General features: G+C 46.4%; 1 long non-coding RNA gene across 1 annotated transcript; it reads left to right on the top strand.

The window, feature by feature from the left end:
* Positions 1 to 7,772: 7,772 nt before the first annotated feature.
* Positions 7,773 to 8,840, top strand: LOC118476095 (uncharacterized). Its single transcript, XR_004855418.1, has 3 exons — positions 7,773 to 7,915; positions 7,992 to 8,112; positions 8,542 to 8,840. It is a non-coding gene; the product is annotated as an uncharacterized lncRNA (long non-coding RNA).
* The last annotated feature ends 3,869 nt before the right edge of the window (positions 8,841 to 12,709 follow it).

A 12,709-nucleotide genomic window follows, 5' to 3' on the forward strand; every position in this document is an offset into this window, starting at 1 on the left:
CTTCCTTGAGAATCAACTCCCGAATGGACTGGACATTGGGAACACACAAGCGATCTTTGAACCATATCACGCCTTCTGCATCTTCTCGAAAATCTTTGCCTTTGCCTTCTAGAATCAATCGCCGAATCTCACTGATCTTCTCATCATTTTTCTGCGCTTCTTTGATTTCGCGCTCCAAGGTAGGTTCCAATTCAACTGTGACTCCTCGCGAATTGTTCAGAAACCCGAGACTCAACCTGTCAAACTCTTTGGCCAACTCATAAGGCATCGGACGAGCGACCATCAGATTGACTTGACTCTTTCTGCTCAAAGCATCTGCCACTACGTTCGCTTTTCCTGGATGGTAATGAATCTCCAACTCATAGTCTTTGATCAATTCTAACCATCTTCGTTGCCTCATGTTCAATTCTGACTGAGTGAATATGTACTTCAGACTCTTGTGGTCTGTGTAAACATCGCATTTCTGTCCATACAGATAGTGCCTCCATGTCTTCAGTGCGTGAACCACTGCTGCCAACTCTAGATCATGGATTGGGTAGTTCTTCTCATGAACCTTCAGCTGTCGGGACGAGTAAGCCACAACTCTTCCCTCTTGCATCAACACACATCCCAAACCTGTGTAACAAGCATCGCAATACACCGAGAAGGGCTTGTGCACGTCAGGCAAGACTAGGACAGGCGCTGTTGTCAACTTCTCTTTCAGCGCTTCAAAGGCCTCTTGGCATTTCTGGGTCCACTTGAACTAAACCTTGTTGCCTAGCAACGCTGTCATTGGCTTCGCAATCTTCGAAAACCCTTCAATGAATCGCCGATAATATCCGGCCATTCCAATGAAGCTCTTGATTCCTCGAGCATCCGTTGGCGCTTTCCAGTTTAGAATGTCTGCCACTTTCTTCGGATCCACAGCCAATCCTTCTTTGTTGATTATGTGACCCAAGAACAGGACTTCACTGATCCAGAACTCACACTTGCTCAACTTTGCATACAACTGGTGCTCTCGCAATCTCTGCAATACCATCCTCAAATGATCTGCGTGCTCTTCTTCGCTTTGAGAATAAACCAGAATGTCATCAATGAATACCACCACAAACTTATCAAGGTAATCCATGAATACACTGTTCATCAAGTTCATAAAGAATGCTGGCGCATTGGTCAAACCAAAAGACATCACTGTGAACTCATACAAACCATACTTGGTAATAAATGCCATCTTCGGAATGTCCGAAGGTCGGATCCTGAGCTGATGATAACCTGATCTCAGATCAATCTTGGAGAACACACTGGCTCCTCTCAACTGGTCGAACAGATCTTCTATTCTGGGCAAAGGATACTTGTTCTTGATCGTGACCTCATTCAAAGCTCGATAATCGATACACATCCTCTTGGTGCCATCTTTCTTCTCCACAAACAAGACAGGGGCGGCCCAAGGCGAGGTGCTTGGCCGGATGTAACCTTTCTCTGACAGCTCATCAATCTGCTTCTTAAGCTCAACCAACTCTGGTCCAGATATTCTGTAAGCTCTCTTAGAGATGGGGGCGGTTCCAGGAAGAAGCTCTATAGCAAATTCAACTTTCCGCTCTGGTGGCATACCCGGTAAATCCTTTGGAAACACATCTGGGAATTCAGACACAACCTTGATACTCTCAATTGGATCTGCTTCACTGCTATCGACAGCCATCTGATAACAACTTCCTTTCTTTGGCTCAGGCGGGACTAACTCGGTCACCACTTCCTCTCCTAGTGGGGACACCAACTTGATTGTCCTTTTATCACAACTGATAACTGCCTGATACTTATCTAACCAATTCATCCCTAGGATGACATCTATTCCCTGAGTACCCATTACTATAAGGTTGGCGGGAAACGCTATCCCCCTTATTTCCACACTTATATTCAAACAAATGCTATCAGCTCGAATTCTACCACCGGCTGAGTCAATTTGAATGGGGGTTAACATGGTAGTAATTGGAAGATTATGTGCTTCTACCCATGATGCAGTAATGAAAGAATGCGTTGCTCCAGTATCAAATAACACTTCTGCAATATGGGAGTCGACTGGGAACATACCTACTATCATGCCGGGGGTCTCCTGAACTGCTTCAGCTTCCAAATGGTTCAGCCTTCCATGATTATAGCGCGGCTGAGGGCGATTGCCTGATCCAGGCTGAGGCACATTCTGCTTCGCTGGGGCATTGGGGCCTGACTGCTGCTGGGCTGCCTTCTTCGGACATTGCATCACCCAGTGGCCCTGCTCTCCACAGTGGAAACATGCCCTGTTTCCAACCTGAGCTGGTGCTGCCTGACTGTTCTGCTGATTTGCTGGGGCAGGAAGGCGAGGTGTCTGCTGATTCTGCCTCTGAAACTGACCTCCTCCTGACTGATTGCTCTGACGATTCTGGTACTGATGCTGAGGATACTGCCTTTGGAACTGCTGATACTGCTGACGCTGCTGATGCTGCTGAGGTGGACGCTGGTTCTGCCTGAACTGCTGAGGTTGATTGCCTGAGAAACGAGGACGACTGCTGCTTCCAGGCTGGGGTCCACTGATCTTGCGCTTACGATCTTCCATCTCCTTGCGCTTTCTTTCTGTCATGATTGCTCTGTCAATCAGGTGCTGGAATGTCGGGAAGGTGTGATTCATCAGCTGATACTGCAGAGGGTCAACCAAGCCTCTCAGAAAACGGTATTGTCGCTTGGCGTCGGTGTTGACATCTTCAGGAGCATAGCGAGACAATTGCAGAAACCTGTCTCGATACTCACTGACAGATGATGACCCTTGCTTGAGGGCCAGGAATTCCTCCTTCTTCACTGTCATCAGACCTGCAGGAACATGGTACTGACGAAAGCTACCTCTGAACTCTTCCCAGGTGATGGTGTCGGGGTTGGCATGGGTGGCGAGGTAAGACTCCCACCATGACTGGGCTGCTCCTCTCAACAGACGGGGACCATACAAGACTTTCTCCCTGTCATCGCACTGAGCGGTATGCAACTCCCGCTCCACAGTGCGCAGCCAATCTTCAGCATCCATGGGGTCAGAAGAATGAGCGAACGTTGGTGGATGACCTCTCATGAATTCAGCACGCTTATCTCTAGGCATCTGAGGCTGGGGTGGAGCCTGCTGCTGCTGCTGCTGCTGAATGGCGGCCAGAGTCTGACCGATGGCTTGAACTGCCTGAGTCTGCATCAGAAACATCTGCTCAATCGACATCGGGGGCGGGGGCGGCAGCTGCTGCTGCTGGGGCGCCTCATCTTGCTGACCGGCTTGCTCCTGCTGAGCACGCCTTCCTCCTCTGCGCCTGTTCTCTGACATCTGCAGAACGCAACCACACATCAGAACTGATCTGGCAAAGCTTGCAGCATAAGAAAAGAGTATAGAATTCTCCAACAGCACTGAACAGATGAGCATCTTCACTGATCTCCAACACAGACCACACAGCTTCTCAGATAAAGAGGAAAGTGGAATAAAAGGTTTCCCAACTATATAACTAACTTTATTACCATAATAGATAAACCAAAATGCAGGGGATACCCACACTCTGGTGACAATCATTACAAAGATCCAAACCAAACATAGCTCATCATGACAAACATAAATGCACAGGGATATAGCAAACTACCTTGTCTAACTAAGACTAACTAAGAGTGAGACTAACACTAAGACTGAAGCTTCTATGTATATATATTTCGTATTAATTACAAGATCCAACTCTAACGAGCTATGGTTCTAGAGTTATCTTGGTCTTGCAGTCGGGATTGCCATAAGACTGGTGTCCACGCTGAGGTGAGCGGTACGGGTGCTGAGTCCCAACGGGAGCGGGGGAACCACCATCCAAGTGACGACGTTCCGCGCGCTCAGCCCGCAGCAGGGCGATCTCAGCACGAGCCCTACTCAGCTCGTCTAATGCATGGTCCAGCTCCGTGTTTAGCACGGCGGCTAGGTTGACTGTGCTGCTCAACCTAGGATTGCCCTCACCGACAGGTGAGACAATCACGCCTCCTGTGCTGCCAGATGAACGGCGGGGGTAATACTTCAGGTCAAGACCATCAGCTGCCCCACCGAAAACCGAGCAGTAGTGCGAAAGCGCACGCCGTGCAGCATCTTGCATGGCTGCCTCAGCTGAGTCCCGCTCAGAGATAGAATAGTGCTCTGAGCAAGCCTCCGCTCCCTGGAGACTGTTCTCCGGGCAGCGCACCAAGCAAGTTGCCTCCCAGCGATCCGGGTAGACCCCGCGACTGTGCTGGTAGACCACACAGCGATACTCGACGGACCAAGTATGCCGGTCAAATGCCCGACGTAGCAGGGTGTCGAGCGCATCGTGGAAGTGACACCCGCGAGCAGCGTCGCGAGTGATGGGTCGAGCAACCCATCCTTCCGGCTCAAGGTTAGCAGAGAAGTCGGTGTCATGGCTCGAGCTGTCGTCGCCATCTCCGTCGTCTGGGTCTCCTCCAGCAGCTACTCCAGAAGCTGGGGCGCCCAGTGGTGATGCAGGGGGCGGCTCCAGAGGAAGCACAGGGGAGCAGCTCCTCACAGACTCTATCTCCTGGTGGAGCGAGAAGGAAGAGCTCTGCTGCTCCTGTCGTCGACGCTCCTGCTCCTCACGCAGGCGGTGGTGTAGTCTCTCCAAGTGGCTGGACTGTCCGGCCACAGGACGGCGAAGCGGACGCTCAGCAAGGCGGGAGGGTAAGAAGGGGATGACTGACTTTCGTGCAGTGTGTCTAAGTCGAGCCATCTACAAAAGACATCGCAAGCAAAAGGGTAAGAACAGAATTAATATGACCAGCAAATAATGAATCATAAGTAAATGAAGGATTAGAATAAAACATGATTTTCAGCAAGGTATAATATATAGTAGAACATAGGTTTGGTCGGTATGACCAACTTTTGAAGGGATACCAAAGTCAAGGCAGGGACAGAGGTCTATAATCCTTAGAACGACCATTCTACTCTAGGTTAGCGGTCCTACAGTCAGCACGGCTTTGATACCACTTATGTCACACCCGGTTTTTAGAAGGTAAACCGAATGCGAACCATGTACGTGCCAGGATCAGTTATTCACGTACACAGCAGTTACATAACATGGACATCATCACACAGTGCTCAAAATAGTATTAATAAGGGAAATAGTCGATTACATCATACGTCTGAGACGTCCATATAGTTCTTACAATAAATCAAAGTGCGAAAACGAAACGTAGATAACACGGCCTTCACAGGCAGCCGACTGGGGGTTGCCGCTAACCCACACCTAGAACTCGTCGTAGTCTTGGAACTCCTGGAAGTCTCCTTCCACAGCTTCATCTTCTCCTGAGCAGTGGTTGCAATGCTGACAACCTGGGGGGGGTTTGGTGTGTAGAGCAAGGGTGAGTACACATCAACATACTCAGCAAGCATCCCGTTTGGCTGTAGTGGACTAGCTTTATGTGGGGATAAGTCAAGCAGTTGCTTTTAGTTGGTCAGGTTATTACTTACTAGTAGAAAGCCAGGTTTTAACATTAACCCAAGTTATTAACCCAATGTATCCTTTCCAAACGGAAAGAATACCACTTACCAATACCATAATCATAACCAGAACCATCAATCTCATTGCCACCTGTACCAAAATATCTCTGATCAAGTATCACTAATCTCTGGAGCTCCCTTGGCCGCTCATAACCGTGAGCACGGCTGATATATCAGTTTCATAACACTCTGCAGAGGTTGTGCACTTTACCCACAAGCCGTGATTCCCTCTTGCCTCGGGCCGATCAAACCCTTAAACACTACCAAGGTGAATAGGCAGGGTTTCACTACGTAGCCTTTACAAAGATTCCCCGGGGCTGTAGCCACCCGTTAGGTTTCCTAAATGCACCGCACTCCTCCCCAAGGGGCGAACCCAAACTTGGCAGAGCGAGCCGCATACACCGAGCCCCATTGACGGCACGACGACTAAGTGAACTACATCCCGGATCCTCTAATTATTCAGCTAAGGGCACCCCATTCCACCCTCATGGTTGCACTGTTTTCCCGGGCGGTCATCCATAGAACAGGTCCTTACGGAGAGGCACTCGAGAAACCGCTTGAGTCCCCTTGAAAACCACAAGTATAATCATAAAGAAGAACGGGAAAACAACGTATCATAGATAATCACATCATGTTCATTGATTAGAGTTGAGCAATAGCATCAGACTAAGTAGTAATAATCCGACCCAAATAGGTAAACAAGGACATGGATAACAAAAGCTAGTCAATCCTTAGGTATAAATGTGTAATGCGGGAGGTGAATTAAATAATGAATAGGACAGAGATAGGTCAAAGGACACTTGCCTCCACCAACCGACTGCTGCTCAGGGGCTTCTCCTGCGAATTCCTCGGGCTCTTCGACCGGATCGTTCTCTATGCGAGCGCAAACATACATACATCCATCCACATATTTAATACAAAAGAACAGTACACCATACAAGATAACAAATAAAGTGAATATGCACCAAGTATGACATTCGATATCGCATTTGTTATGGTTAGAAAGAAACGGGAAAGGTCTCGCAGGGGGTTAAATCTTATGCACTAATGACACAATTGGTTTTTAACAAAATAATTCTGTTATATATATTTATATATACTAATGGAAACCTAATCACTTTTAGTTGATCAACATTGCACAGGGTAAACAATTAACTACGTGAATCAATAACATAACGGAATTTTAAATTAACCTTCCTATTTTCCCATAGCATGAACAGTGATTAGCCTACTTAAAATACAGTAATTATGATCACAGAAAGTAAATAAAATAAAAATAAAAATAAAAAAAATAAAAAAAATAGAGGGGGGGGGCGGTTGAACCGGCCCTAGGGGCGGTTGAACCGGCCCTAGGCGGGGCGCGCAGGGGCGGCCGAGCCGGGGCGGCTGAGCCGGCGGCGGGCGGCCGGGCTGGCGAGGGCGGGCGGCGCAGGGGGCGGCCGAGCCGGCCGAGCAGGGGGGCGGGGCGGCCGAGCCGCTGGGCGCGCAGGGGCGCGGGGCAGGGCGCGGGGCGGCCGAGCGGCCGAGCCGGCCATGGGGGCGCGCGCGGGGGGGGGCGGCCGGGCTGGCCAGGCGGCCGAGCCGGGGGCGCGCTGGGGGGCCGGGGGCGCGGCCAAGGGGCCGAGCGGGCGAGGGGAAGGGGAGGGAGGAGAGGGGGAGGGGGGAGAGGGGGAGGGGGAGGGGGCTCACCGGCGGGGATCGACGGCGAGGGGCGGCCGGCGGCAGGGGGCGGCGTGGCGGCCTAGGGTAGGGGGCAGGGGCGGCGGCGGCTTAGGGTAGGGGGCAGGGGCGGCGGCGGCTTAGGGTGAGGGAGAGAAAATGAAAGAAAATGAGAGGGAGGGAGAGAGAATTGGGAAAAATAGAGGGGGTGGGGGCGGCGGCTTGGGCCAATTGGGCCCAAGGGGGGGCGCCAGGGGGCGGCTGGGCCGGCCGGGGTCGGCCCAGGGCGCGGGAGAGAGAGAAAGGGGAGAGAGAAAGAGAGAGAAAGAAAGATAAAAGATTTTCCGCTTGTTCTCGAAATCCGATCTTTTAGATGAATGCGATTGCACTTTCAAACAACCAAAAATGCAAGGGCGGCATGGTGCATCAAACAACATAAAGTATTTAGGGTTTTTTTTTAATACCTACGGGAATTCCAAACCGAATCCCGCTAAACTTTGAAAAAGGTCAAGGTTTAGCGAGGGGAAAAAGAAAAGGGAAAGGTAACGCCCGAATTTTGGCGAGTAAAGAAAAGAAAAAATTCAACTGCAAAATTCGGGGCGTTACATAGATGATGCGGCAGACAAGGACGACGACGGCACCCACTCTGCTCCTTGGCAAAATGTTGATTGACTTCATCCTCAACGTGGTCGGTTATCTTTAGAACGATATTGGAGAGCCCGATCAAGCCTATTTTTTCCTCTGATGAAGTGGCAGGTATGTGAAAATAACAATCACTTTTGAATTTGCTCGGAATGTAATCATATATTTTTCTAATGTGTTCCGTCTGCAGTTTGCATACATGGAATTACAGAAAAAACTTGACTCGATTTTGCAATCTGGGCTAAAGCGTATGGCAAGGTTACATGTACATTTCTCAAGTGGCTTACCATTAGACGAAGAAGTAATCAGTGGTATGATTTCTTTCTTTAGAGACATTATTATGTAATATGTTCGTAGAAGAATCAATTATGTTATGTTAGCAGATGATTTGAGTACAGTATATCATCAACGTCGAAGGTCATCAGGATTATTTTTGTAAAAAACCTTTGTTGTCAAATTTCTGTTGTAATCTAATATGCTTCCAGTCATCATTATTATTCCTTAAGTTAGTTACTTACCTTGATGACTTCAGTTGTTGCACTTTTGTAGCATGTTTTTCAATGTTTATTATGTTGATGCCGCAACAGACTTGATTTTCTTTTCCCATCTTTTGGTATACGACAGAATGTGAACATCTGGATGTTTGTAAAGCACTTATACATTGCTTACAGATAGGCCCAGTTTTTTCTTTCATTTTCTAAGTGCTAGAGACTGGTATAACACCTAAATTTGTCGCACAGATGGGATGAAGCTTTATATTTCAGACAACAAAGGGATCTTGATAGAAGGTTTTGATGGTGTCGGCCCTGTGAAATACTTTGAAAGAATCGAAACATGGCCAGGACGAGCCCCAATACCGTTCCAAAGATAACATGCTTGCTTAAATATTTCCGATTTGTGTAGCATGTGTGTTGATAATATGATTTTCTCAGCTTCTGCAAAAGACGAACAAATCAAAAGGGTGATCATCTCGGTGCCCACCAAACCTCAACAACCGAGTTTCATGTCTAATCTCGACGTTCAGCTTCCATCTGCTTTGGTATGTCTATTTCTCAATCCATGATGCCAAGCTCTTCTATATTGTCGTTTGGCATATCATCTTCTAGCTAACTGAATAAATTGATAACATCACACACACGAAGTTCATCTTGAACATGCTTAGTATTATTGTGCATCTGATGATATGGCATCGTATCTGATAGATCTGTTTGTTGAGGAACATCACACACACGAATTTCATCTTGAACATGCTTAGTATTATTGTGCATCTGATGATATGGCATCGTATTGTGGCAGAACCACCCGAATTATTCCAGCTTAAGTGCCTAAGTCACGCCTCAGGGGGCCGTAACACACTTAAATCGGAATAACCCGTCAGTCCCTCAGATCTAGTCTGATGAAGCCACTTAACTAGGATCAAATCCCACAATCTCACTCGAAGGTGAGTCACAGAAGAAATACAATAAAACAGGAAACCTCAAATTAAGTACTGAGTTATTACATAAATCGGAGTTTTTTTTAGTAGCAAATAAAGTTCATAAATTAAAGTGCAGCGGATAATCGATGTCGTCGGTAGTGAGGAAATGGGCAAGGCCTAGCCCACTACTCCTCATGCTCCTCTCCTGCCGGAGCAACATCCCACTCGACCGTCCAACCCGGTGGCAGGGTGGTAGGCCAAGTCACACCATCAACCAAATCCTGCATGGTACCTGCAAAAATGGTGCCACAAGCAAGGCTGAGTATACTAATACTCAGCTAGACTTAACCGGTGTGAGGAGTCTACTCCTCTACCTCTAGACTATGCAGCTGTTTGGCTGAGGGGTTTGGTTTGCCAAAAGAACTAGCTGTTTCTAAATCAATTTTTAGCTTTCCAAATTCTACCATCATTAACTTAGCTAGATTTGCTCCTTCTAAGCATACATGGTAACAATCAATTAGTTCAATCAACAAGTTATCTCATATAATCCACATTTCACTTCTTACTCGATGCAGTACAAGGAATCAAGCAGTCTCATTAGCTGCGAGAAGCAGACGATTCGAATCGAGTTTTAAACCTTGCAAGGTAAACCTAAACACACGTCAAGTCAGGGTACTCCGACCCCACACAAGACAACCGTCCCCATCGATTCCCCGTTCACGTCCAGGCCTCACCGCCTTGGCATACAATGCTCCACTGACCCCGGCTGCCGCCGTGCAGTGACCGCACTTGTACCCACCATAGCTAGCATGGGAGACCCAGTCTCAGGTCGCATGAGGGATAAAAGTCCGCGCCCGGCTTCACTCAGGTACTAGGTTTACCGGTTACCATTTTTCCCGGCATGTGCTTAGTACGTTCAAAAGCTTGACTCAGGTATCCACACATTAATCCTTAATTCATTTTTCCCGTCTCCTGGACAAGGCATCCTCCCTGGATCCAAGTCCATAGACCAACATAATTCCCGTTATCAAGATGAATACAAGCAATTCCTGACCTCGCGCGAGTGCTTGAAAAATCACTCGACTTCTACCGAGATCCTGATTAGCAAGCAGCTACTCGACCTAGCATACTAGTATTCATCTCAAAAAGGAATCCTAAGTTCGTGCAGCTAGAGGTTTCAAACAACTCCTACACTTAAGTGCACATTGCAAACCTACAAGCATTAAGTGTAGTAAAGTAGCATATAATAACATGGTTATGCATAAAACCGGGGCTTGCCTTCAATTGCTGGGGCTGCGGGGAGATCCTCAATAGCAGCCTCTGAAGCCTGCTCCTGGTCCTCCTCTTGGACAGGTCCTTGCTCGGGGATGAGCACGTACTCTCCGTCGGCAAGATTACAATCTAATGAATACAATGCGTAAGATATATGCATGATATGATATGTGCTTTTAGAAATTACAACTTTAAAGATGTATGATCTTTTGAGTTTAAACAAGTTAACTTTACTTAGGTAAAACCCTTTAGTGGTATACTTGGTAAATTGGGTTAGACTTAGCTAAGGTAAGGGGTAGGTTTATTTTTGGGGTTCCACTGAATTCTTTTTAAGTCTTAGTGATAAATGATAAGTTCTCAAGTTAGACTTATTGAGGTGGGGTTTATTTCTTCTTTCCTTTTCTTTTATTCTTTTAATGTTTTGGAGTAGGTTTGAACTACAAGTTGCTTTTATAAAATTCCAAACATTCTGCAAAAATTACAGTGGCTTGTTACTGGTGTGTGTTGCTCTGTCTCAAAATTTGGGGATCAGAAAGTGAATGGTTTTCTCTGGACGAAATTACCAAATTTTAGGGCAGAAGGGGTGCTTTGAACTACAACTATTATTTAAGCGTGGGTAATTCTCTAAAACTCATTTTTGCTGGCTTTTAGGTGTTATAACATGACTTGATACAAATTTCTAGTCATTAATACTCTTTAATTATTTTCTTATGGTTTTCTCAAGTTTCTAGCCAAATGGGTGCTTTCTACTACCACTATATTTGAAAAGCATCAAACAACAGAGTTCTTATTTTTCTTAGTTATTATTTTGTGCAAGAGCAATCATTCTGAAGTTTGGTCTCTTTTTGCTTAAGGGAAGGGGTGGTTTGTATTATTTGAATTAAATGGCCTTTCTCATAAACTACTAGCAAAAGGTATGGGTTTACTTCCTTTTCATGGGTTTGCATTTTTCTTTGGTGGATTGTCTCATCATGGACTTAGCAAATTTTTGGTTGCCCATTATCACATTAAAAGGGGTTGTTTATGATTTATTGGAAAAATGCCTTATTATCATTCTGTATTTATTTTCCCTACTTAAAGAGTTGGGCTGGGGTGCTCTGTATTTTTGTAGTGGGGCTCTGGTGGTTATAAGTTCACTGAATTTTTATTAATCACTTTGGTTATAGTTTTGCAATTCTAATAATTGATTTTTAGTCCATATAAGGCTAAACAAATCGTTTTAATTTAAAACTGGTCCAACTTAAGGGTCTCTGTATTTTTCTTAGGTTCTCTGTTGCATAAGTAAACTAGGAAAAATATTATTAATCACTGTTCATTAATTTCTAAGGCCTTTTTGATTTTCTCTAAGTTTTGGACAAAATAGCTTTAAATGAATAACTACATCATATTTTTCAATGCTAGGGTTCCTACTATTTTTAAACAGTGTCTAAATAAGGTATAAACATCTACAAATTTTCTTAAGCTTAGTACAAAAGAAAAACTAATTTTCCTTAATTAAACAAGGTTTAGGGGGTTTCTGTTTTTAATTTTAAACTCTAAATTTTAGAACAGAAAGCATAGGGTTTACTATTTTTAAATGACAAATTACAATATTCCAGAGCTAGCAAAATTGGTTTGACAACCTTTTATTAAGATTTCATCAAGTTATGGATTTTCTAAGTTCTCTGGTCATTTTAAAAAGAATAACAGAATTGATTAAAAGGAAATCCACTTTGCACTGGGGTCCCTGGCGGTTTTCTAAGTTTCCTTCGCGAATCGGTCCTTATGTTACTATTCACATGAGTCGCTGACATTACAGAAAACCCCTCGGGTTCTACAGAACCTAACCCGAGGTCCTTCTTCTACCTTAAACAGTAGCCGCGGCGAAGAAAAGGGCGGAGGGGCTTACCGGCGGCGAGACTGTTCCGGTGAAGCGGTCGAGGATGAAGGGGAGGTCGCGGGGATCACAACGGTGTGCGGAACGCCGTCGGAGATGGCCGGAGTCGGTCGGTCCACGCGCGCAGGCGGGGATGCTCGTCGGCGGCGAGGAGACCGGCCTGGTCACGGCGAGATAGTTCAATCAAATAGGTCAGGGAGGTCCACGGGATGCCAGAGAAGCTATGAGCGCAAGGAATTGGTCGGAGACTCACTGGATAGCTCGGTCCACGCGCGGCGGCGGAAGACTGAAGTCCAGTGAAGTCGATCTCGGGCCTCCGGTGAAGTCCGGTCGGGTCCGAGGG

This window comes from Zea mays, chromosome 1 (genome assembly GCF_902167145.1).
Source record: "Zea mays cultivar B73 chromosome 1, Zm-B73-REFERENCE-NAM-5.0, whole genome shotgun sequence".
NCBI lineage: Eukaryota > Viridiplantae > Streptophyta > Magnoliopsida > Poales > Poaceae > Zea > Zea mays.